Raw genomic sequence first — 27945 nt, 5'->3', positions numbered from 1 at the left:
TAGAAGTCAATGAGGTTTCAGACTTTTGTTGCAATCGAAGTCAGCTTGGAGTTTCATGACCTGAGAATATTGCTATACCTTTTACATGATATTAAATGAATTCCAATAGAAAGAAGAACAGAAATATAAATAAGTGATTTCACAATTGTTACATTGCCCTGTTTGTCTAATGTTAATGCAATCCTATTTACAGGACATTATATCTGTGTTGTGTTGTGATCATTGTGTTGATTTCCTTCTATGGCGCTAATAAATAGAAAGACATTTTCAGACCTGATGTATAATTTTCTCCACTGATCTCGCATTGGACACACATTTGGGATACTGTTATATTGTCAAACAGTTAATTAGTAAATATCACCTGCTGATTTGTTGCTGTGTCTCACTAGACCTTTTTTTACTCACCCTAATAAGAAAGCTAGCTAAAGTGCAGCTCTTCCTAACCCCTATATTTTTGTTTGCCCTAGTGCCAAAAGAGTGAGCCATTGCCATGAAAAATATCCTCATTCTTTCAATTTAGCTTCCAGCATGTCGAAGACCAGGTTCTGTTTTTTTTCTAAGCTGCTTGACCCCAAATGCATCATGTACTATTAAAAACTATGAGAGTATCAGCCAGTCACTTGGACTTGACATTGGTAAACTGCACATGTGTTAGCCCTAAAAAGGGACTCCTGTGACATCAACTGTGTCTAACAGGTAAGAAATACTAATACAGATCACAATGTGGCATTAAAGAAAGAGCTTAAAGGTAACAGGTATGAACAGAAATTGTAACAACTAGGCTATTCTATGGCTTAAAGGGATTGTTCACCTTCCAAATACCTTTTTTCAGTTCAGTTGTGTTTTCAGAGTGTTCACCAGAAATAAAGGCTTTTTTCAAATGCTTTCCATTTTTTATTTTTGACCATTTTTCTAAAATTAAAGTTCAATGTTTCAATGCTCCTGTCTCTGGGGTTTAATTCTGGCAGCTCAGTAATCCAGGTGCAGATTCTGAACGGTTACAATTTGATACATTAGTTGATTCATTTCTCAGCGGCATCTGTGGAATTTTAGCAACTATTGTATCAATTCTAAAAGCTGCTTTTAATGAAACTCGGGGATTCTGCTCAGCAGTGACAAGATAAGAAGTGTATGAACTTCCGAGACACAAGAAGGTTAAAAATGATACTTTAAACTTTAGCATTAGAAAACATCATAAATAGAATATAGAAAGTAATTGAAAAACGTTTTTATTTAACGTGGCCATACACTGACCTAGTCAGAAGCGTATTAGCCCATGTATGGTAAACTGAAACCCTGCCTGACCAATATCTGCCAGATTGTATTTTTCCATCGGATTACATTACAGCAGGAATGTCAAACTCATACACGTTGAGCCAAAATTTAAGAAATGCTCCAAGTCGAGGGCCAGACAGGTTCAGTGTTTATTAAACACAAATTAAAATGACCTTGTTGTATATATATATTGAACCTGGAACTAACGCAGCACAGAAGTTATTTCCTATAAAACAACATAAATCTAAATGTTCAACTTTCTGGAGCCTTTCTTTAATGTCCAAATCCTTGTAACTGTCAGTGTTTTGTTTCGTAGTGTCTTCTTATGCTATATTCTTTCATTACAGTCACACTGTCTCCGCACAGAAGACAAACAGCTTTTCATATCTGTGAACATGTACTCTACCTCCCACCTTATTTGAAATCCCCTATTTTCAAAGTCCACCTTCCGTTTAGCCGCCATTTTTCAGGGAGAGGGTCAACGCAGGCAAACTGCTAATACACAAGCCGCTTGTGACAAGCGGAACAGGGACTCACAAGCCTTAGATTGACGTTGCGTCGCACTAGCATTGCATTGTGGGACTTGCAGTTCTAATAGTGTGGACTCCCTGTTATGCTTGTCACAAGCAGCTTGTGTGTCAGTAGCTTACACTGTAGAGGCTATATACCGGCGGGCCAGATCTAATAATAATTATAAATTATCATGCGGGCCAAAAATAACCCCTTTGTGGGCTGGTCCTGGCCCGCGGGCCTTGAGTTTGACACATGTGCATTACAGCATCTGTGCATTGATGTGGTGCCCATCCTGATGGCCTGCATAGCTCTAATTATTATCCTATCATTAACCCGAGGGTAAAATGATCAGATCAGTGCATATAAGTAAAAGATCTGTTCTTATGGTGACCTTTGCAAAAAAGTAGAACTTCACGTGTATGGCCAGCTTTGAGAGAATGAGCTGCATAATTGTTATCTATGATTTTAATCTGATACTTTTGTACTATACTATGTTCCCTGAATATCTATGCAAAGCCTATACTGTCGCACTGCTATAGTCCTAATAACTCCTTGTTCTTCATTTACACGTTTACTACATGTCTTAAAAATCCTGATTGGGAAATGTAACAGCATTGCAGGCATTATTTTAGTGTGCATAAAGACCTTTTGTAAAAAAGAAAAAAGAAGGTATTTGAACACTTACAGCCCATTAAAACACAATGCTTCCAAACACACACACAAAGAATATAGGACAGTTTTAGCCTGCAGCTAGAAACTGTGGAAAGTTGAAGGAAAATATCAGCAAGATCTTTATGAGAGCTGACTAGCAGCTGGATACAACTCTAAAGCACTAGCACCATAATACCAGTTTTCTCGTGGAAATTACCTTGCCATAACTCTGTTACAACAATTACTGTCATAGCAAAATAATTATATCAGCACATCATTCTCTATAACATGACATAATGAACAATTTTGTGTATGGTGAATTGTTGGGATCACTGAGGGCTGAGCTGGTTAGTTAAAGGAAGGTCTCAGTGGGCATTATAATGAACATGGAAGGGTTTTCTAAAGATATATATATATATATATATATATATATATATATATATATATCCTGAGACAAACTGATTTAGTTGCCGCCATGAAAAATATCTCTGCAAGTACAGTATTTCTATAAAATGTAATACTATCACACTGCTGCTGGTAATACACTTGCTAGCGCTGGTATCAGTGTCTCAGATCACATATACGCTGCACAATGGGAGCCATGTCCTGTAAGATAAAAAGGAGCATCCACATCTAAGGAAAGGATATCTCAAAAGCCTGCTTCTAAGAAGAAAGTTTTCCACAACCACGTTTGAACGTAACTTTCTGTTCCGATCCTGCTGATGTGACTTTTTGAAGGCGGTGCATAGGAGGCATGCCCTCAAATCCTGTTAACAAATAACAGGATTTGCGTGCTTACTTCCCACATACCGTTTGAAAACTTTACCTCGCTCCATGCTGGAATTAGAATCGACTATCAAGAAGAACATGGATTCCATGGCCATTTGGGTGAAACTAGAACTTCTCTTTCTTTTTTTCATCTTCGAAGTTGAATGTCACTGCTATTTGTTCCCCATTCTGCTTCTTGTCATACTGTGTTTGTAGCAGAAGCCTACATTCTACAGGAAGATGAGCATCAGCTTTTGGAATACAATATTAATTTCCTCTCTGGAGAATTACAGTTTACATATTTTTTATAGATATTTCGAAAATATAAATATGTAGTGAAGCCCTTAGGGTCGCACTTGTCGGATACTTTTCTGCTGACTGAATTAAATATGTCAGCTGTTTGGCATCTTACAAGTAGTTGTCACTTTATCCTTAGTTCATGTATCTAAAAATCTCTCTGTGCAAAGTGATAAAATACCAACATTTATTGTCTGAAGGAGAAATAATAATGACCAAAGAAAGACAAGAGTGGTTGTAATTCAGTTTGGGAACTACAGTGATTTGTTACAAGCAGCCATAGAAACACAATGAATGTTTAACTTGAATGTCAAACTCCCAGGGGAATCCTCTCTTAGTTTTAGCTATGATTAGTTAACTCATGTTATAGGAGTAGGTCAGCACCTACTTAGGCAGGGTATATGAGCAGTCCAAACTCCAACAGAATGCTAGTGGGTATGTACTCTGGTTGTACACAGGTATGTACCTTGGAGTTTTTGTCGAAAGAGAGAATCCTCCTCATTTTGCAAGCAGTGTACATTGGCAGACCTGGTTGGGTAAAACCATAGAATATTGCTCATATTCTGTGTTAAAGTTACACTGGATTATTTCCAACTGTTTAATGATCATTTTTCCCAGCTGCTCATTCTGTTGTAGTAATAAAGGATACCTGTAGGAAGTGAACCAGGAACTGGGAAATGGCAGGGTTTGTAAGTAGGGAATGGGATGAGTAAAATGGGAATTGTGGGTATAGGAGGGGTGGAGACAAAGGGGGTTTAGGAGAAAGTAAGTGAAGGGGGTGATCTCTTTTACCTTGAAGAGCTCCCATCTGCCTTCCCCAGAGTAAGGGGTATCAAATTAGGGGTTGGTATTGGTGTAGAATCTCAGGTGAAAGAGGTATAAAGTGTAGTGGGAAGCCAGCGTTAGGCCTGGGGCCAAAGTGATGGAAGGCTTTGGTGGAAGGGTAGTGAGTTATTGAGGAAATTTGCACATAGGAGTGATGAAAGGCGGGCTGCTCACTCTTGGTTATAATTGTTTACATCCTTCAGTGACTATAGGAAGTTACAGGGAAAAAGAAAATAATGTAAATTCATATTAAAGGATACAAAGAAACACCTTTAATAAGTAAGTAATAGTTTTCTACCCCATATATTTTCAGAGTTTATACTGTGCACAAAACATTCCATAACTGTAATATATATATATATATATATATATATATATATATATATATATATATATATATATATATATATATATATATATATATATATATATATATATATATATATATATATATATATATATATATATATATATATATATATATATATATCTCTCTACTATTAGCTAGGCCTCCTAGGGCCCAGTCCTACAGTTTAGAGCAATGTGAAATACGTCATTGACCTATGGTGGAAATGGGCAAGAGAATTGTTCTTGACTTGGTCAGTCCAACTCTTTGTATACGTATGAGTTGCCATATTGGATACTTTAGCCGATACCCTTGCCTTACAGTGCACATACTCTTCCTGGTATCCAACTAATCAGTCTGCAGGCAGAATGGTCATAGATTGTGCAATGTGACCATCAGACTGTAAAGGTTATTTGGATTCAGCCTCAATGAGCAGATCAAAGGGCAGCTGGACTAAAACAGAATAAAATTACATAACTTGATGTCCCCAAATTCAGTACGTCAAAAGGTTGTGTAACAAGGTTAAATCTATTCAAATTCTTTATAACAACTTGGTCATTTCAAAAGCATAATATATTGTAACCACTTGATGATATATTTCTATTGATTTAACAATTTTCTGAATAGGTGTGCTCACTTCCCGGGTTAAGCAATGTTCCATACTTTATTGTAGACATAATATCACAGATAATACTACTCATTTACCAGGATTTGTTTCTCATTAGAATTCTCTTTATTTTTATCAAGTTAAAACACAATGCTACAGACACTCATTTACTGCAGGAAAACATCTAAAAGCCATTGTGATTCATGTTTTCCAAGTTGTAAGTAACAGTGTTTTAGCTGCAGGGCTGTGTCATTACCATGGACTGTTTTCTTCCAGATCATTTTTATCTCGCAATATCAAGGATGCCTGTGAGTTTCTTGGCAGAGCAGATATGCAGGGTCAATTAATGAATTCAGAATTTTTGCAGAGTTTAGCAAACGTTCAAAAAAACAATGCATGATTTTAGTTTGCAGTACATTATCAACATACCAATCAATGGGAGCCCTCAATCCATGCACAGCTTTGCAATTAATTATCTATGATAAAAGACATTAAAGGGGTTGTTCGCTTGTGAGTTAACTTTCAGAATGGTGTAGAGAGTAGTGATGGGCGAATTTCTCTCGTTTCGCTGAAAAACGCAAATTTTGACGCCCGCGTAAATTGACACTCACGTAAATTTTCACGCCGGCGCTAAAGTCAACGGGCGTCCAAAAATGTTGGCACGCGACAGTTATGACACAGGCAACTTTTCCAAAATCTTTTGACGCCAGCAAAACGTGTAAATTTGCTGCAAATTCGCACCTGCCGAATTTATTCGCCCATCACTAGTAGAGAGTGATATTTTGAGACCATTTACAGTTGGTTTTCGTTATTGCAAATATTTTCATCAGCTCTCCAGTTTGCAATTTCAGTAATCTGGTTGCTAGAGTACAAATTGCCCTAGCAACCATGCACTGGTTTGAATAGGAGAGGGCCTGGAATATGAATAGGAGAGGAACTGAATAGAAAGATGAGTAATAAAAGGTAGCAATAACAGAACAAGAAAATTCAGTAAAAGAAGGCAAATAACTAAAAAACTATTTAAAAAAAACAATGAAGACCAATTGAAAAGTTGCTTAGAATTGGCAATTCTATAACATACTAAAAAGTTAACTTGAAGGTGAATGGGGGGGTTATCATTTCCCAAGAATAAACTTGGGTGTTTACCTCGACCCTATAAAATTGGGATATCCCATAGTCCCATGGATCAGACTGAAAGATGTTAATAGCACCCAACAATTGCAGTTTTTTTTTCAAGACAAACTATATTATGAGGGAGAAATACAAAGGGTAGACATGATCCAAACAGCTTAAGACTGAAACGATCCGGTTATAGATTACACTTGACCTGGATCCCATTTTAAAGTAAAGTAAGTTCAACTCGATTAAGGGGGGTATTTACTAAAACTTGAATTTATCCCATTTTTATATTAAAATAAAGTCGACCTAACTCCCATCCACCAATTTAATTAATCAAAAAATCAGCTCTCAACAAAGTTGTGCGACAGTTTGAATCATAATTTTTTTTTAAATTGACAGCCAAATCGCACCATTTTTTTGAGTTGTAGCCTGAAGACCGCGCCTTTTTTGAATTATCGCATGAAAACCAGCGCAGATCATGATGTGAAGAAACATCTTCAAATTGTAAAAGGGACATCTGTCATTGACTTTTACATGACCTCGACAGGTTTTAGCTGGCGTATTTTCGTATTCTTAGCAGCTTTCGGGTATAATAAATCTCTAAAAATTCTAGTTTTTTTTCCCTATAAAAATTTGAGTTTTCTGCCTAAAAAACTTGACCAGAAAATTTGCCTGTTTCGCTGCCCACTAATGTTTTCGTGAAACTGCTGCAAAAATTCACTCATGAAACATTCGCAGCTACATAAATAAAATTGACGTGAGTCAAAATTATTGGGACGCCAATTGAGTTTAATGCATTTGGACGAAATAGTTGCGGGTATAAAAATTGTCGATCGCTTCAAAATTATTTTGACGCCCATTGATTTCAATGCGTTTGCTAATTTTATGCCGTTTCGCAATTTTTTTAGCGAAGCAGGATAGATTTGCCCATCACTAATCGACATGTCATAAATAATCTTTGCCTATATGTAGGCAAATATGAAAATGTTGCAAATGCTTGTGCACCCATTTTGTACCACTCACTTCTGCGTAGCAATCAACTGCAGTAAAATGCACCATTAGTGCAGAAATGAAATCCGTGGACATATGTATGTTAATGGTGGAGAATAGAAAGTGTAATGTGGGAGGTGTTAATCAGGCTTTGGTTAAAATGATCTAACAACCCTCTGGTGATAGCCTGGATTGTTAGCAGCTGCATACAAAAGGAAGTATCCCAGTGGTATTCTTGGAGCCACATATTGTGTTTGTTTATCTCCTTCTGACTTATGAGAAAAATAAAGAAAAGGTATTGTACAGTCGTCCTTAAACAGGAGGCAATAGCTATAGCTGGAAGGAATTAAAGGGTTAATCTAAAGAATAGACTGTCCCAGGTGGCCTGCTATTCTAATAGCAGCAAAAAGGGCTAATACCGTAGCATTCATTTACCTCCTGTTATGGCTGACTCTCACCTATCAACAAGCACTGGGGATTCCGCTCTAAATCTGTCATTGCAATTTATATGTTGCATCTATAGGAAGGTTCTTCTGTACGCAGAGATTTACGGAACCATGCGAAGCTCAGTGAGGTGTCATTTTTCTTATCTTCGCTGTATCATAGTCTCTGAATGTTATCGTTTGTGAAAATATGGACGATCTGGTCACCATCAGATGCCTCAGCCCTGAACAAGGTAAGCTAGCAGATAAGCCATAAGGAGGTGATGTTTGGCTCCACCTTAGGAGGCTATAGTCTCATGCAGTCTTCTTCATCAAAGGAACTAAAGGGTTTTGTAAGTATTTTTGGAACTACAAAGTGCGCTGCATCTACAGTTGTTTGTTGTACATGTAAGAAGGGCTCAGATAAGCTGATAAAAGGAAACCTTAATTAATGTCCAATGGAAATCAGCATGTTACAACTTCCAGATATAGTGCAGGAGGCATTGAAAGGGGCGATAATGCCATAGCTGAACCTTTGGCTTCTCTCTCATTTGGGTTTCTAACAGTAACTGAATCTGAATTGGGAATTGTGCTGCCTGCGATTAAGGCTGCATGAAAGCGCAGTATATGCACTTTTTGGCTTAACGGTAATTAAATTCTTTGAACATACTTTATTAAAAGTAACCTTGAAAAGTTAAAGCATCAGTCTTTCGGAAGGAGAAATTAGCAATTGAGTTACATTGGTCTAATACACTAATGTAATCTAAATTTTCACAGCGCTCTAGATGGTGTTGTTTATAAATAGAAACTAGCTGACGGCAGTGGAAACACAGTCCTCTGGGTACCAGAAGTACAGGTAAATGAGGCAGCAACTGTGACATCTCCCTTACAGGATACAGGCAGATGTAGCTATTCCACCATTTAGCTAATTTACATTAAGCTACAGGCATCCTGAACTACAGTTCGTTTTATGGACCTCTGTGCACAGAATTGGTGGTTTAATTGTTTTCATCAGACAGGTGAAAACATCATGTTGTGCTACCTTCTCTGTAATCATTATCATCTTTGTGCAAAGGACTGGAGAGCTATTTCAGACTGAAACATTTTGTAGACTTCAGATGGGCATAGATGTTTTAGACCTGCAAGGTAACTTCATTTTTAGCCATGTTTAGTGAGTCAATGGACATTTAAACGTCAACTTAGTGGTGCAACGGGTAGGCTACTTGGAGCGAGAATTTTATAGTCAATGAAAAATCCAAGATTTCTGTAGTTCACTCCCCTTGCCGGTTCGGATGATCCGTTCTCCTTCGGATAAGCAGCAATGAAATTTGTGTAGAGTAAACCAGCACTGTAAGCTCAGGGTAGACAAAGAAAGGGTAATATATAGTGTAGTATTTCTTACTTCATTATTACACCCACAGTGGGGGTAGGGTTAATTAACAATGGATACAAGTATCTGCTTCCCTTCACCTGTGGGATTAATTTGCCCTTTAACCAGAACACATTTAGATGACACCAACGGTGTTTCCAGATTTTATACTTACAGACGTTTATAAGTATTGCTTGCGTAGTATAAGATTGTTGCCCCTTGTTTCTAAGCGCTGTTGGCATCCATTATTATTTGAAAAGATGAGTATCGTGTAAAAAAACCTTTAATAAATAAGCTTAAAAGAGAAGATTCCACTCACATAAGTAGGCTTGGGTATTTCCAGCTCCAATGTACTCGCTCCGCATAAGTGATGATAGTGGCCGGCGTTAGGTGCGTGCGATGCTGGGCTCCCTGGAATGACGTCACAGCCGGCGCGTTTCGTCTCGCAAGACTTTCTCAAGGCTTTAGGGTCTCTCTTGCGAAGTGCGCCTTTTCACCTTCATGACGTCAGGTCAGGTTAGATTCTTAAGGGTCAGATCAAAGTTTGCCTCATTGGGAGCGAGAAACTCATCTGTGATCACAGTTGTAGGTTCCTTATCTCTTTGTGTAATTCAGTACAGGTATGGGACCTATTATCCAGAATGCTCAGGACCTGGGGTTTTCTGAATAATGGATCTTTCTGTAATTTGGGCCTTCACACCTTAAATCTACTAGAAAAACATGTAAACATCAAATAAACCCAATAGGCTGATTTTGCTTCCAATTAGTATTAATTATATTGGGATCAAGTACAATGTACTGTTTTATTATTACAGAGAAAAAGGAAATCATTTTTTTTTTTAAAAAATGGATTATTTTGATAAAATAGAGTCTATGGGACACATCCTTTCAGTAATTCAGAGCTTTCTGGATAACCGAACCCGTACCATGGTGTATGCATATGTGTCGATGTCTATGCCAGGGCAAACACCTAGGGGTATATTTATCAAAAAGTGAAGTTAGAGATGGCCACAGTCCTCTAGAGTGAAAGTCCTCCATTTTGAAAGATGTATTTATCAAAGGATGAACTTTCACTTTCACCCATTAATAAATACTTAAAAATCCCATAGAAATGAATGGAGAGTGGCAGAAGTTCACTGTGGCGATCTCTAACTTCACTTTTTGATAAATATACCCCCTAGTGTACCAGTGGCTACAGGAAAGGGTTTTATTTAGTAGTGTTTTGACTTATTAGCAGCCTCTGTCAATTGTTTCTAAAATAACTATAGCTATACAGTGATTATTAGTAATGATATCATTATAGTTCTTTAAATATATTATATCAGTTGTTATCCTCTTTAAAAAGTGCATAGTGATCTATACCTCCAGGAAGTTGGCCAAAGCCCCAAAACATAAAAGAGAGGGGGCTGGGGATGAAGTCCAGGTCTTTTCTGACACACTGTTGCATAAGCAAGTTATTATGATTGTATTGAATTTGTCCTTTATATCTGCCCAATAAGCCCCTATACAAAACCAGGACATTCTAAGCATGAATCAGCCACAGGTGTTAGTTCTAAGCTGCTACAGCATCTACATGCAAATGGCCTATTGAATCTACAGAGATTTATGCTTGTGCATTACTTGTCCTTTAGATTCTATAAAACTGCAAAAACATCAACATTATAGGCTACTTATTCACAAATGGTTGTGCCAGAGAATCCTTTCTGTGGAACTATGGTTGAAAATTATTTTAAATATCTTTTGGAATATAAGAAGGCATACATGAATCAAGCACATCCATTTAGAAATCAGTGAAATAGTATCACTATATTGTTCTGAAAACCCAGTAAGTTGAAGCCCTTTTTTTGATTAACCCATAAAGTTGGATATTTTAGTGCAGGCTATGAGAAAGTACCATTTATAGCCTTGTCCAACTGATCATGCCTTTACATGGCACATCATACCTAGACCATTGCCAGAACCGGTTGGTGATTGGCATTTTTCAATCAGCTGCAGGTAGAACAATAAAAGGAAGAATTTGATTTGTTGTGATGGGTTAATGCCCAAGTGCATGTTTGCTTAGGAAAGGCTATAACTGCAAAGAGAGACAATTATTAAAGCTTGAGAATACAAACTAAATGAAAATAAATACACAATATTACAGTTGTAAAAATGTATAGTAAAAAGATGATATATTGGCCCTATATATTTGCTTGTTGCAAAAAAAGTTTCTAGCAAGCTAAACAGATTTAAACTTTACTTTGTTACTGCTTAGGGCATTACTTGCTGGTTAGAAGTTAAATAATAACCAACACAGAATGCTGAGCATTTCCTGCCAAAATACATTGTTTAAAAATCCAGTGAAAAAAAAGTCAGCAAATTATTAGTGTTACCAACCACCTAGAAAGCCTCCGGAAAACAACAACAGATATTGTAATTGTTTATTTATAGCCATCCTGTATTCAAGAGACTAATATATTATTCTGCCTTTTTATTATTTGCTTATAGCCAGTCTGGCATAATTGTATAGCAAACAATACAAAAACCGTCTGTATAAAGAATGCATAAAAATGCATAGTAAAATAAGAATTTAAAAATTGCTGCACGTACGCTACTCACTGAGATAAATGACACCACCTTCAAAAAAGTATATGTAAGGCTTAATATACAAATATTAGTAGCAACCTTTTTAAAACGGCATACAATATGTTGTATAATCGGGGCAGGAGTCAGAAGTTTTTGCAGTCTCAGGGTGTCCAAAGTAAATCCCCCTGTGATGTATTTATATATAGCCACTCAAGGGCCTGTTCCTAGGGCAGCTGTTTTAGGGGGCAGCCCTTAGATGCCTCTATAGAGTCCACTGTCAGACAATTTAGGCTAAATCCAGCTGCAAAGTTGAGGGAGTAGGACACTCCCCTTTTCAGCTACTGCACATGTGTTTATCAGATGAAAGATGAGGAGGGGCATTTGGCAGTCCTGTGCCTAGGGCATATACCCCTTTCCCCTGGAAGTTTTTTAATGTTTTAATTATCCTTTATAAAGTGCTGACATTTTTCACAAAGACTTGGGGGCAAATTTACTTATGGTCGAATATCGAGGGTTAATTAACCCTCGATACTTGACTGTCGAAGTTAAATCCTTCGACTTCGAATATCAAAGTCGAAGGATTTACCGCAATTCGTTCAAACGATCGAACGATTAAATCCTTCGATTCGAAGGATTTTAATCCATCGATCGAACAATTTTTCTTCGACCTAAAAAAAGATAGCAAAGCCTATGGGGACCTTCCCCATAGGCTAGCATTGACTTCGGTAGGTTTTAGGTGGCGAACTAGGGGGTCGAAGTTTTTTTTTAAAGAGACAGTACTTAGACTATCGAATGGTCGAATAGTCAAACGATTTTTAGTTCGATTCAAAGTCGTAGGTCGAAGTAGCCCATTCGATGGTCGAAGTAGCCAAAAAAAACATTCGAAATTTGACTTTTTTTATTCTATTCCTTCACTCGAGCTAAGTAAATGGGCCCCTAAAAAAATTATCAAAATACATCTATTCATCTATAATACCCTTATTAACATGTATCTACAAAAAGAGTCAAAGAAAAGGAACAAAGTTCAGAATTTACTATATTTACTCAAGGAAAGCAGGGGGGAGGGGTTCTTTGCTATAAGGGTAGCAAGGCTAGGAAATCAATTGTGGTGGGCTGAGTTTCTCAGTTTTATGCCAATGAACAATTGTCTTGGTTGATAGCTGCCCAGCTGCAGTCTTAGGGGCAAATTTACTTACCTTCAATGTTGCGCCAGCATTGGATTCGCCACACTTCGACAGGCAAAGTTTCGCCAGGGCGCCGTTAATTCACTACAATCCGAAGTTGCGCTCAGGGAGGCGAAATGTAGCAAAGTTGCGCTAGCGTTAATTCATCAAGCAAAGCGAAGTTACGCTGCCGATGCCTAATTTGCATACGGTGCCAAGTTAAAGTACAATGGATGTATATGTAGCAGCAGATACATTACACTACACAAGCCTGGGAAAGCTTCATAAAATAAAATAGAGTTATTTTACCCTATACATGTGCCCATTGTATAGTTTAGGTGCAATATGTTAGGAAATTAGGGGGGGAAGGAGGGAACCCCCAAAAAAATTTACGATCATTTTCATCCGATCACACTTAAAAAAGTAAAAGACGCCAGCGTTTTTTGGGACTTACAAAAAATTTCAACTTTTTTTGAAGCAATCCCTATCTACTCTATTGCACTTCGCCTGGTCTGAGGTGGCGAAGGCAAGTCTGGCGCAAGAGATAACGCTCAGTAAAATTCACCAGCTAGTGAATTAGGGTCCCTTCGCCATAGCGCAACTTCGCCAGCGCCCATTGTTAAATAGGCGAAGTAACAAAATTACGTCACGCTGGCGTTAGCCACTTCGCCCTTTAGTAAATTTGCCCCTTAGAATGAATTTCTCTGTGAAATGGAAATGGTATTGCAAAGGTTTACCGAAAATATGCTTTTCTTTAACTTTGCTACATCAATGTGCAATAGTAGCTTCCACTTTGTACTCAGAGGCTTTAATATTAGTGATCAACTCACAGCAAAGTCAAGATGATCTGATTTATGGATGTGCAAGCTTAGTGTTTCCCAGTCCATCTGCACCTCTACGTATGTATATTGCTCTGGGTTATAATCTTCATTTTCTTTAAATTACTCAAATCCCTGTGGATCTTGCATTGGGAACTTTTAGGTCTGGCACTCCTGGGGTTCTCTATTTTTCTAAATAACTAAAGTATGTAGTAGGTACTTTAAGCCTCCAAGGCTTTCATTTTGTTTCTCACTTCTCATGTCCTGGGGAGGTGTTTTACTTGGTAAATGAACAAACTTTCAGCCCATAGAAAATGATATACAGTCTTGTCATTGAAGCTGGCTGGCTTAAAATAAAATTGCCATCTGCTATCAGGGTGACTTTCAATAAATGTGGAAGTACCAGAATATTAAAAAGTATACATTTATAAATGGGAAATCTAAGATACTACAAAGGTTCAAGTTAATAAGAAAATGTAGGGTATTTTCAAGGGTGTTGCTGACCTTTACGTAAACTTTAGTATGTTATAGAATGTTTCGTTTTTTCATTGTAGTTTTGAATAAAAACCTTCTTTCCAACTTTAAATGTGGGGGGGTCACTAAGCCTGGCACTAAAAAAATGTAAAATGCTTTATGATGCTACAATTTTATTGTCACTGTTTCTTACCTATCTTTTTACTCAGGACCTCTTGTACATATCTTTAAACTATTGCTTGGTTGCCATGGTAAACTGATCCCTAGTAACAAGGCAGCTGCTGAAACATCAAGCTCGAGAGTTTCTAAAAAAAAAAAAAAAAAAAAAGCTAAAATCCAGTTTGATTGTTCTTAGATACATCTGAAAAAGAACCACGTGAGGTTTGAAAATGTATGACTTTTTAAAAAATTCAGTATGTTTGTGGCAGTAATAGGCATAAAATGGTAATAAAATGTAATAAAATGGTAATGCATGGTACCGTAGTATTCAAACAGCTGCAGAAAAGTTCTTTTTTTAGGAGACAAGGAGTCTGTATGTATGTTAAGTTGCAGAATGATGTTCTTTCTAACTTTATTCTAATTTAAATAGAGATTTGCTGCATAATTCAGCCCATTCTTTGACAGGTTTGTGGCAAGGCAATGTATAATAGTAAACCAGCATTAGTAAAGGATTAAAAAAAAAAAAGTCCAGAGGGGGCAATTCAATACAGAATATAGAAATGCATAGAGCTATAGAAATAGAGTATATAGAGCAGGAATATGATTTGTTATGTAAATATACTATATTACACAGGCTATACAAATAAAAATCTGTGGAACCCATGTTTTAAATCAGGTCTTTGTGAGAGGGTTAAATTTCAATTTTAGGATGATTTCTGTGTGTCCTAATTCAAGGCACTTTGTAATTAATAATGCTAGCTACTAGTTCATTGTTTCTAATTTTTAATAACAAAAATGATTATTATTTGGCATATCAGCTCTCTAAAATAAATGATTAACTTCTACATGGCAAATAATTAAAATCAGAATGAAATGAAGTAGAAAATGTATGTGTTCATTCCTATATTCATATCGTTAAAGTATAATAATTCATCCAGGGCTCCGACAAGCAAACAGCTCTTGTGCATTTGTGTCTGTGAATGCCTTAGTATAGTGTGTCTCTATTTCTGCCAGCGGGTGTCATTATCATCCAGACAGAGGATTATGGCATGATGTGTACAACAATAAATTGGTCCTCAAATAGATGGCTTTCATCTAAAGTAATATTCATTTCATGGACACTACTAATATGTATTAACTCATCACTGAGTAATAGCTTGCGAGCCAGTAATTACATATTCTAATCTGTCCTACTTAAACTTCAAAATTAAGAACTCAGGCTAAAATTTTGGTTTTTACGGTTTTATTCTCAGCTGTCTTAGGCTAATATTGGTGGTTTTGTATTTTTTAAGGGTGAATATGAGATTTCAGATGAGTTACTTATGTCATATTATGCCAACAAAAAGGCATGCTACAGAACTGTGGAACATCAGGCTGGTTCAGTTCAGTTCATAGTAGAAGGCAAGTGCCAGTTAGTACTCGAAAAACAGAAAGAAATTACCAGTACTCGATCTAACCTATACTATAGCTTACTGTTCTTATTTTGATATTAGAATATGCAGTACTGTATATTGTTGGATATATTGGGGCTTGTTTGCTACATGATACCCGTTACTTTTTTTAATGATATCTGTACCAATATAAATAGCTAAACAAATATACGGTGACCCCAGTACCTGCAATATCAGAGACGAGGCAGCTGCTCTGTCTATAGCATTAAGTGAATGTCTTTCTTCCTCTTTATGATCAGTACTATGTTACAGGGCCTGAACTAGGGGTAGAGAGAAGAGATAAGTGCCTAAGGGGCAACAGTTGGGGAGCGCTAGGCAAGTACCTCTTCTGCCTTCCTACCACTTGTCTGGGCCCTTGTCCCCTACACCTTGGGGCAAGGTGGCCAGTTGGGTTCCCTAAGATGTCCAGCCAGCTTGGTCTGGCAATGCTATGGTACATGATACTGGGGATCACATTTGGGCTTATATGATACAAATTGCTGCCTACATATGACATACAGGCAGCCCCAGCAATGTAATGGAGACAGATGTGGGGCCTCCTGGAGTCCAAAATGTCAATATTGTAATCTGGTACTGTATGGACCCCAGACCCAGTGGTATAATTTTCTGTACCATGAAAGGGAAACATATGTTTATATAAATAAATGTTTAGGTAACACCTCATAGAGCAATGTATAACATACTTACAGTATACGGTTATGGGACCTTTTATTCAGAATGCTCAGGGCCTGGGGCTCTCTGAATAATGGATCTTTCCGTAATTTGGATCTTAATACCTTAAGTCTACTTGAAAATCATGTAAATATTAAATAAACCCAATAGGCTGGTTCTGCTTCCAATAAAGATTAATTATATCTTAGTTGGGATCAAGTACAAGGTACTGTTTTATTATTACAGAGAAATAGGAAACTGTTTTTAAAATGTTGGATTATTTGGATAAAATGGAGTCTATGGGAGACGGCCTTTCCGTAATTCGAAGCTTTCTGGATAACGTGTTTCCGGATAATGGATCCTATACCTGTTTAACAAATTCCAAATAATTGAAAGTAGAAAACATTTTTTTCTTTACAAGTCTCACAAAGGTCAAAATTAATAGCATACATCAACCAGAGAACATCCCCTACATCTTATACAAGATTAAAAGAAGAATATGCAGATAACAGACAGGGAAAATGGAAAAGACCTTTTCTGGCTCATTAATCATTACACGGTGTAAACTTAAATAAGAGACCCCAAACACTGTAACATCACAATAACAAAAGGGCAAAGCCTTGCTTCCATATAATACGTGCTTCACTTATAGATGTCTGAAAAATGGAAACGAGCAAAAGAATACATTCATTCATTTACAGGTACATTGTAGAAGGGCCAAAAGCTATTCCAGAGCTAAAAGCAAAACAGGAAGATGGGAAATATGAACAATATAGCAGAAATTTCACAATCTCTTTCAATAGCAGAACAATGCTCAGTGTTATCTTGCTTTCCCCCATAATGCATTTCTAGTAAATGTACTGCAATCAAAATAATGCTGCCAGCAAAGTAATATAAAGTAAGCTAATGCTCCTCTTTTTGTGCAAAAAAATTATCATTTGGATGATACACTTTTGTATATTTGGTGTTCACAAAATAATTTGCTCAGTAAGAGGACATTAAAGTAAATGATGTAACTATTTCTTAAAAGTATATCATTTTTGATGCTATTTATTTATGTCTTTATTTTCCTTTCTTTTTAGAAGCAATTAGCAGTAGTCCAAGAACTGCTTCTTTATAGATACCTGTGTATTCCAGAACTGAGGCCTTGTTCAACCCCTTACCATGCTCTGCACTGATCTATTAACCTGTCTGTTAGCACCATTTAAGTATATATAAAGTAGAATACTAATGTAAGAGCCCATGTTCATGTGGATGCATAATAAATTTACAGTTTGTTTGAATTGTTGGACCAGTTCATCTTACAAGTTTAAATAATTTAATTTGTGAGATTAATACTAAACTCAGGACTAGGCATACTTTTTACATGGGCCTAGGCTGCTCTTGCTGTGGATTGTTATATTTACAAGAAATAATAATACCATAAAAACTCTTACCACACCCATTGATCAATCTGCTGCCATTCTATAGACTGACTTTTGCAGCTTCTTCATTATCCCACACCTGCCTAAATTCAAGATATCAATAGACATCTGAGGAAACACAACATTTGCTTAAAGGTGAACTAAAGCTTACAAAGAAGTAGGACAGAAATGCTGCACATCATGATTTGGCCTTCTCTACCAACCCAAAGCCATCACAGCCCTTTAGCAGAGAAGATATGTGCCTCTGAAGATGAACCCAGTAGCCCCCCCATCTTCTTTTCTGCATAATCTATGCACATGCTCTGTGCTGCTGTCACTTACCAGAGCTTAGGGTTGGACTCATAATATACTGTATATATAGAATATTAATGTACAAGGTTGATTAGAAATTAATTCTGATTATTAGTACGTGACAGCTCAGGAACCAATGCAATTAGTATTATAATTTAGTAATTGTTTCTACCTGTATAGCTGAAGATTCAGCTCTACACACGTGTATTTAAACAAATGATCTTTCCTGGAAAGATCTTTTCCAGGAAAGATCGTAATAGTAACGTCTATGGCCACTAGTGATGGGCGAATTTATTCGTCAGGCGCAAATTCGCGGCGAATTTGCGCGTTTCGCCGCCAGCGAATAAATTCGCGAAACGCCCGCGAAAATTCGCGTCAAAAATTCCAAAAACGGGCGCCGGTGTCGAAAAAACGGGCGCCGGCGTCAAAAACGAGACGCCGGCGCCGTTTCGCGAATTTTTCGCCGTTTCGCGAATTTCGCGCGAAATTCGCGAATTTTTCGGCGAAGCGAAATGGCGCAAATTCGCCCATCACTAATGGCCACCTTTAGTCTATTCAATGACTGACCAGATTTCATTCTTTAAACGATCAAGTCAATCCTGCAAGTCCTTCACAAATAATGATGGGTTACTTTACTTAAAACTGGAGCAATTCATTGTGGACATTTGTCTAGCTGTGCTTCCACATAGGAAGCCTGACTAGACAAATGGAGATTATGATACACTAAGCATGAAGACAAGAGTGAAGTGATAGGAGAGGAACTGAGATTGTCTAGAGCAGGGGTCCCCAACCATTTTTACGTGTGAGCAACGTTCAGATGTAAAAGGAGTTGGGGAGCAACGCAAGCATGAAAAAGGTTCCTGGGGTGCCAAATAAGGGCTGTGATTGGCTATTTGGTAGCCTCAATGTGGCCAGTCAACCTAGAGGAAGATCATTTAGTAGATCTTATTTTTAAGCAACCAAAGCTTGCCTACAAGCTAGTAATTCATAAATAAGCACCTGTTTTGAGGCCACGTGGAGCAACATCCAAGGGGCCAGGAAGCAACATCCAAGGTGTCTGAGAGCAACATGTTGCTCACGAGCTACTGGTTGGGGACCACTGGTCTAGAGAATATCCATCAGGAGCATGCCATTACATTACGAGTAACAACTAATAAATGGAAGGCAGAGATATATCTGCCATCACGAATATACTTATTGTGTCGCCTTGTTGGCTGCAACAGCAAGAAATGTATACATCTAATTACTGTAGTTTATAGTTATATTCCCTTATGGATGGACACAAAGCATGGACAATTTTCCCTGTTATGAAAGACTGAAAACTTTCACAACTTTTAAAGTCATCATTGATTATATTGTCCTTCCCCATTAATACATGAAATAATATACTTTGTTTTCTGTAGATGTTAAATCACCAGTGCAAATTTTACTGTGTAGCTACATGTGACTACGTATACAGGGGAGGGGGAAGGCTCCTCTTAGAATGCACTGTTCCTCCTAGGACACATTTACATTTAATAAAAGTAGAATGAGAATATGACAGCAAACAAGAATATGTAATAACCGTGTATGCCGCAGCAGCAATTACTGCATTCTGAATGAATCAATATATCTGGGTGCATTGTCACATCTGTGTCATTTAGTCAGGTGAGAACATTTTTCTTTAATGCTAGGAATTATTATAAAAGTTTCTAGAAAACTTTTTACTGGGTAAATATAGTTTAAAGTCTGAAAATCAAATTCCATCTTCAAAGTTCTGCACCAGTATGAATCTGAAAGATCTCCAATGTTGGTCTGTTTTACTTAACCCGATACTCACCTGCCACTCATAGGGTTATATTTATCAAAGAGTGAAGTTAAAGATAACCACAGTCCACTAGTGTGAAATCCCACCACTCTTTTTTAAAGGCATATTTATCAAAGAGTGAACTTTCACTTTCACCAGTTGATAAATACTCTTTTAAAAATCCCATAGAAATGAATGGAGAGTGGCGGAATTTCACACTAGTGGACTATGGTGATCTTCACTTCGAAATGTGCCCTGTCACCAAACTGAAAAATAAAAGTGAAAGCTGTTTTATTCCTATGTAAATATTTGGCTATAGACCTATATAGACCTAACTCTATATACCCACACCTCTCCAGTTTAATGAAGAGTTTGCATCACTGGTCATTTTACCAGGAACAATATCAATATGGGATCTGTTATCCGGAAAACCATAATAGTGGACTATGAATTAGGGAAAGGCTGTCTTCCATAGACTCCATTTAATAATAAATAATCCACATTTTTATAAATGATTCCCTTCTTCTCTGTAATAATAAAACAGTACTTTGTACTTTATCCAAACTAAGATATAATTAATCCTTATTGGAAGTAAAACCAGCCTATTGGTAAATCTGATTATCTTAAAAATGGGGAAATGTAATAACAGTTGCAAGGTTTGCTACTGGTCTAATCACCTATAGCTAACAATCAGCAGGAAGCATTTAATCTTTGAAAGCAAGCATCTTACTGGTTGCTATGGGTTACTGCACCTGATGCCTTTTATTACATATGGTGGGCAGGTTTTTTTGAACAAATTCATATTAAATCTTTAGAACCTTATTTAATATACAGTATATGAAAGAAAGGAATTTATGAATAGGCCTGGCACCCCCAAACAGATTCTGCATTTGTGATAAAGCTAATATAACTAACTTTTTTGTGGAATATTTTAGAAAAGGAGTAGCATCTCTTGCAGTCTAACAATAGTTTGAGATTTAAAGTCTTACAAGAACCTGCTCTCCTCATTATAATCTCTGGGTGTGATGTTGTCAGTTTTAATTCCTTTTGGACCACTCAAAGAATGTGCTTTCCCGTTGCTACTGACAATAACTAAGGCAGATAATACAAGGAAAAGTTAAAATTAATGATTGAACATACATGTATTATAATACAAGGTAACTCATTTCCATTAGCTTTCCATTTACCTTTGGGCTACAGAACAAAAATTTAGCCTTTTAAGTAGGATATACGTTCATATTAACTTAAGTCATCATAATTGGCACCTTCTGTTATATCCAGTTGCTGCTACTTGTAATTGCATTCTTACAGGGTTATGTCATATAGTTCTAAATGCCTATAGCAACCAGTCTGCAGAAATCATTTATGGTCTCCTGTTTAAAAGCAAAAAAAAATAAATAAATTTTGGTTATTCTGAGTTAATGTACATGGGCAACGTTTGTGCCTTTTATTACAAATGGGGTTGCTCTGTAACACAATGCTGCATAATATTTCAATTCAAAATGAAACAAAAATGTAATGTAATTTAATCTCCTAAAATAATTTAAAATATTGACCAGTTTGAATATCTGGCTATACCAGTGTTATCCATTTAACAGATGTTTCACCTCTCTAATTATTTGTTCTGTTTCTTCAGTGATAGACAGTTAATGCTTCTGAATGATTACACCTTTGTGATGTGTTTTCTAATAAAGCATGGAGTACTTGGGAAACAAAGAGATTTATAGAAAATCAATGTGTTTGCTTATACAGATCATTGATTCACACAAATTTACTAGACCACAGGAGATAAAGCAATGAAGGTTCAATGCTAGCTTTGTTATGTTATACACCATGTAGGAAGCTGGTGGTCAGTGAGAATGTAAATAAACTATACTGTGCCTTTGTTTGTTGAAGGCCCTGCATTTGTTGGATAGTGAGTATAGTAAACAAAAATACAAAAAAAATACTAATATACAGCCTGGTTGCTGGTGAGCTTAATCTTCCAGCAGCCTTTGGTTGTTAGTGATTGTTAAAGGGGTAGTTCACGTTTAAGTTAACCTTTAGTATGTTATAGAATGGCCTGTGCTTAGCAACTCTGCAATTTGTCTTAACTTTTATTTTTGTATTGTGCTCCTGCACAGCTAACTTTTTATGGAAAGTAATAGATCGTCAATATTTGCTTGTATAGGGGTAGTATAAGTGGGAAATGTTTTTACACAGTAAGATTACATAGTTTGTTAAGGGGTTCAGTCTTCCCCTGTGAGATCTAATTTCTCGCAGTATCATTGTTCCCTGGCTGATAAAGGTAGAGACTGGCTCTTGAAAACTTACCCATAAAAAATTGAAAAGTACTCCCATTATATTGCAGTTATATCCAACAGAAACCAAGGCACAGATCACTCCCTATATAGAAAGTGAATCTCACATTTTAAGCGGTGTTGGAACCTAAAATCACAGCTGAAATGGCCCTGTGGTGCTGGGCTGTGCTAGGAAACTGAGAATTGCTGATAAGATGTTCATATCTGCAGTCTCAGTGACCTTTAATTTTTCCTATAAAAATGAAATGCATTGGTAGTTGTGGAGTAAATAAACTCCTTTAATGTTGGAGAAGCTGCTATAACAGTATTAATAATTAATAAACTGTGTGGCATTTCTACTGCCCCAAACATTTCCTTTGGGGTTTAGGGTAAGCCTTTGGCCATTCAGCTAAATGAATTATATTTATAATCTTTGGGAAAAAAATAAGAGACATCCAACATTAGAACTAATAGTAATAGATGTTTCTTTCTTCAATCTTATATTTTGTTTTCCTGCAATAGCTGACCCATTTTTATTTATCTCAAAAGTTCAGGCACTATTGTTTTTTATTTATTTCTGGGGGACTGGGATTTTACAGCAGCAGCTATCTGAACAGGAACAGAAAGATTTTCTATTTCTGCCTTGCTTTCCCTTAAACAAAGTACTTATTTCAGAGATTTGAATATATTTGTTGTTAATCTGGTGATTAGGCATGAAGTCAGGGACACTGGATTTGTACCATGCAAATCCTTTTATTTGAAATCCACTTTCTATGAAGAAATCTGGCTACATTCTTTTGATTGGTTTGCATAATTAATTTTTTTGTCTAATTCATAAGTACAGTTTTACCATATGGTTGTCAGAAATCATTCATGTCCAGCCAGAAATAATACGGAACAGGATACCAAATGTTAACAGCTGTATGTAGACCATGGCACACTGTAAAGGCTGTTACAACATACACCTGGGCTTTCTGCATTAGCATATTTCTGGCCTGAGGGTCAAAGCCAAATATAGAAGGTTAGAGGGAACTCCTGTGTGTATAAAACATGGTGGTTGCAAAAATTAACATGGGAGCAGATTTAACAATACTGGAGCCTTCGGGCTCAAGCATTTAGCACTAAAACTATATGAGAGTTGCTAAACTTACACATGGTTTCTTACTTTAAATAACTTGGCCTCCTGCAGAGTGGGTTTTTTTCTCCTGACCAAAAATAAAAATGAAAATCCTGGAGGAAAAACACCTGCTCACAGGAAGCCGAGGTATTTGAATGAAGAATCCACAAAATAGTTTAGGAAGTCTTGCATGGTTTTAGTACCAGAAGGCTCAATCATTCTTAAATTAGCCCCTAAGTGTGGTTGTGTCACTCTGTGGTGCTTCCCCTCTATGGCAGGCATGAAAATGTTGCAGGGGGACTTGTACCTCCAACCACATCAGGTACTTCCTCTTCCTTGCCATTGTCTGCAGCCACCAAATCTCACTGCAGGGAATGCTGTTGGTCTAGGGTGCCAGGATTTTCTCCCAGTGCTTTGTTGGCCCAGTCTGGTGCTAGTAAAAATGTTTTTTCTGTTCTAAATATTCTTGGAACTGTTGGCTGAAGGACTAATACATTGATATGTTTCTATATGGGTAACCTTGTTACCCATATATCTGCTACTGTCCCAAGGGTCCTAAGCTCTGCTGCATGCTGGGAAATGTAGTTCTATTACTGTCCCTGCAACTCTATAGAAATCCAGGCTCTTTGTTGTGGTGAGCTGCTGATTGTACTTATTGCATAATTAGGGGTGTTACACTTCTAATGACCTTATATTCTGGAGTAGGTTGTATACGATCTGTTATAATATACAGGTTTTTTTTAGTGTAGTGTTGTGCTTTGAGAAGGTTTGTATGAGTCCAGAGTAGAGAACTAGAAATCAGAGTTGTAGTGAGACAAATAAACATTGTTTGCAGGTGGTATTGCATAAATAATGTAGGGGGTCCAATCTTTGTGGATAACCAAGGAAGGTAAAATGTGTGTAGAGAACATGTGTGATGTGTGTTATGGTCCGAGTGTTCCACATTAAAATATAAAAAGGTTATGGGGAGCAAAGACATTTTTTTTCATAAAAGCTCATTAAAAGGTTCTTCCATAAACACAAAACAATTGATTTATAAACTGCTTCACAGCACATGTAGTTTAGTTGAGTCGTATTACAGTAAACCTGTGACATTTGCAACAATACAAGTACACCTGATACCTGGGGAAGTGAATGGAGCTGATATCTGTGACAAAACCCACTGGAGGTTAATTAACGTGAGACGAATTGCAGAGCAGGTACCTGTGAAATGTGTTATTAACATAGTGGCTATTGCCCTGATGTGAGTGTCAGAAATGATTAATGGAAATGGCAGAGTTTTTTCCCATGCACCTAGAGGAGATGGAGGAAACCACAAAGCAGGTTTTTGGACAGTTAAATACTTATCCATAAATATTACAGGAATTTATTAGATGATCTTACATTTACACTGCTTCACACAGTGCTGGTGCCAAAGCCACATCTGCTATATTATTAAGTAGTCATGTTGATACTTATTCATCTAATTTGTTTTTTAACTCACTTTTTCAATTTGAACAAATATAATTTACATAACTGGTAAGCTTACAAAGTAATAGGATATCTGTAAATCCGTTATCCAGAAAGCTCCTAATTACAAGAAGGCCATCTCCCATAGACTCCATTTTATTTAAATAATTCACATTTTTTAAAAATGATTTCCTTTTTCTCTATAATAGTAAAACAGTACCTTGTACTTGAATTAATCCTCACTGGAGGCAAAACAATCCTATTTGGTTTATTTCATGATTAAATGATTTTTTAGCAGACTTAAGATATGGGGATGCAAATTATCTGGAAAACCCCAAGTCCCAAGCATAATGGGATAATAGGTCCCATACCTATAATACTGACACCCTTTTACAAGATAGAGGCAGTGAGTTTGACAGGAGTTTAGCATTGTAAAAATGTTACCATCCACTGCCACGTCTGGTCTCTAAACCTTTCTATCTTGCTGCTCCTTAACTCTGGAATTCCATCCCTGAATCCCTTTGTAAGGAGTGCTCTCTCAATCTCTTCAAGAAAAAAAAACTAATGGGGGAATGTAATATCTATTGTTAGTGCAAAAACCTGCGCTAAGATGCTTGCGAGCTTTATCAACCATGTTTGCGTCCTGTTTGACTGTGGTTAAAGACCTCAATGACCAAATGGCTTGAGAACATTCGCAGTGTATGTAATAAAATTTCGCAATCGCAAAGCATTTCTTGTAACAAAATATTTAACAAAACTACAGAGCAGGTGCTCAATGTAATATTAGCCATTGAATGATTTTACATTGCAAGCAGTGCTAAACATTTGCAAAAATGGCATTTTAAATAACACTTGCGATTTTTATTTACATTTCCCCTTAGGAGTCTTTTGAAGCACTAGAACATTAGTCGAATCCTGGCACATATTGGACAATGTCCTTACCTTGTACACTTTTTGCCCTCCAATTTGTGCCTGTATGTTATCCACTCACCCACTTAGATTGTAAGCTCTACGGGGCAAACACCTCCTTCCTACTGTGCCCTTATATGAGCTTTGTGTACAGTGTATATTTATGGCATTTTTTGTCTGACTTGTCCTCCCTGTGTGTACATTGCACTTTTATGCACTGTATGGCACTGCGGCTCCTTAACAGCACTTTACAAATAAAGTTATACATAAATATAATATCAGTACAGGTATGGGACATCTTATCCAGAATGCTCTGGATCTAGGGTTTTCTGGATAATGGATCTTTCCATAATTTGGATCTTCATACCTTAAAGGCAGGAGCACACGGGCAGATTCGGGGAGATTTAGTCACCTGGCAACTAATTGCCTCTTCTACGGGGCAACAAACACCCCAAACTGCCTTCCCCCTGTATTCCGCCTGCTATTATGAGAAAACTCCAGCTTCAATGCCCTCGCAGCGCTTCGATTTCCGAAGTTGCCTCACGAGGAAAATTCAGGCAACTTCAGAAATCAAAGCGCCGCGAGTGCATCGGCGCTGATGTTCTCTCATTATAGCAGGCAGAAGGCAGTTCGGGGAGATTGTCGCCCCGCAGAAGAGGCGATTAGTCACCAGGCAACTAAATCATCTCGAATCTGCTTGTGTGCCCCTGCCCTTAGTCTACTAGAAACTCATGTAAACATTAAATAAACCCAATGGCTGGTTTTTCTTCCAATAAAGATTAATAGTATCTCAGTTGGGATCGAGTACAAGGTACTGTGAATAACAGGTGACACTTCTGCTCTTCGAATTTCGCTGGTAATATTATCCAGAATTATTACAGAAGCCTTTCAAAAAGTAGTTAGAACGAACATATACACACACACACAATATGTGCACCATATGCCATGCCTTGAGGGTATCATGACAGGTGGTCCTTACAAACAGCCTACATTTTTTGATTGTGAGTAGGCCCCTGCCTCTGGCATGAACCATAGATGTCAAAACAAATTCTTTCAATACATGACAAGTACAGAAGTAAAAATAGGACTTGTTAAATGCAAGCCATGGCATTAATATCTATACGCCAATCAATATTTTGTGCCCTATGCAAACACGGTCATTATATTCATCAACAGAAGGACTGAAAGTTGATGGAAAGGATTGCAGGGGGATGTAAATCAATAAGACTTCCTAACAATGTCTGTACTGTCACAAGTCCAGCAGAGTGAATCCTATTGATTAAGATCAAATGTTACATTATACATTCTGAAACCCAGACAGTCATCTCTGCAACATCTCAATTTAAATGGTATTTTGTATTATTTATTTATATGAAAGACTTGTTTTGTGGTAATGAAAACGCTGTATTCTCTGACTGCATCCTGATTTCTCAACTTCATAAACACAAAAATGTTGCTCTTGGCCATAAATAATTAAAATGAGCATAGAAGCTTTTATTTTAAGCAATCTGTTTTTTTCAGCATTTCAGTCCAACAGTTGGGAAAATGTGAAAAGATAACACTCTGTAGTGCGGTTCATTCTCATAATGGTTATGGCGATGTTTCTCCACTTGCTGACACTGGAAATTGGAATGTTGGTTAAGAGAAATATACAATACTATTGTATATCCCTAGTAATAATAAACAATAAAATATAAACATTTAAGAGCCTGTGTATTTCCTCAACAGGTGCCTTTATCACATCTGAAGAATGGCTTATAGTGGCATAATAAGGGGACCACGGGCTGTGTGCCAAAACTGCATCTAGCCTGTGGCCTCCAGTCTAATCCTCCCACCAGGACACATGCCACATGCACGCCTTTACTTTCAGATTTTCTTGTAGTGGCTGCAGTGACTCTGGTGGGGCCTACTGGAGGGTGGACCAAGTGCAGTCGCACCCGCTGATCCCACGGGTAGTTACACAACTGATGCCTTAGATGTTATGCATAACTGTAAAGAAGGAATATTGCAGGAATAATACCAATTATCTTCAGAACAGCACTCCTTTTCAGGATCCTTGAAAAAGGTCCTAATGAGGACCGAAACGTCGGGCATTTGATACCATGAAATAATAAGCAATTGAGTTTTTAAAGAAAGTGCTGGTCTGAAGATAATTGGTTGTGATGGGCGAATTTATTTGCCAGGCACCAATTCACGGCGAATCGGCGCGATTCGCCGCCAGCGAATA

General features: G+C 37.3%; 1 protein-coding gene across 7 annotated transcripts in view; it reads left to right on the top strand.

Moving 5' to 3' along the window:
* LOC108696538 (1-phosphatidylinositol 4,5-bisphosphate phosphodiesterase eta-2-like) overlaps positions 1-27945 on the top strand; it is a 400157-nt gene that overhangs the window by 220497 nt on the left and 151715 nt on the right. The window lies entirely within an intron of this gene.

The sequence above is a fragment of the Xenopus laevis genome, chromosome 7L, assembly GCF_017654675.1.
Source record: "Xenopus laevis strain J_2021 chromosome 7L, Xenopus_laevis_v10.1, whole genome shotgun sequence".
Classification (NCBI taxonomy): Eukaryota; Metazoa; Chordata; class Amphibia; order Anura; family Pipidae; genus Xenopus; species Xenopus laevis.
The sequence above is the reverse complement of the archived record's forward strand: the minus strand, read 5'-3'. Positions and strand labels throughout refer to the sequence as shown.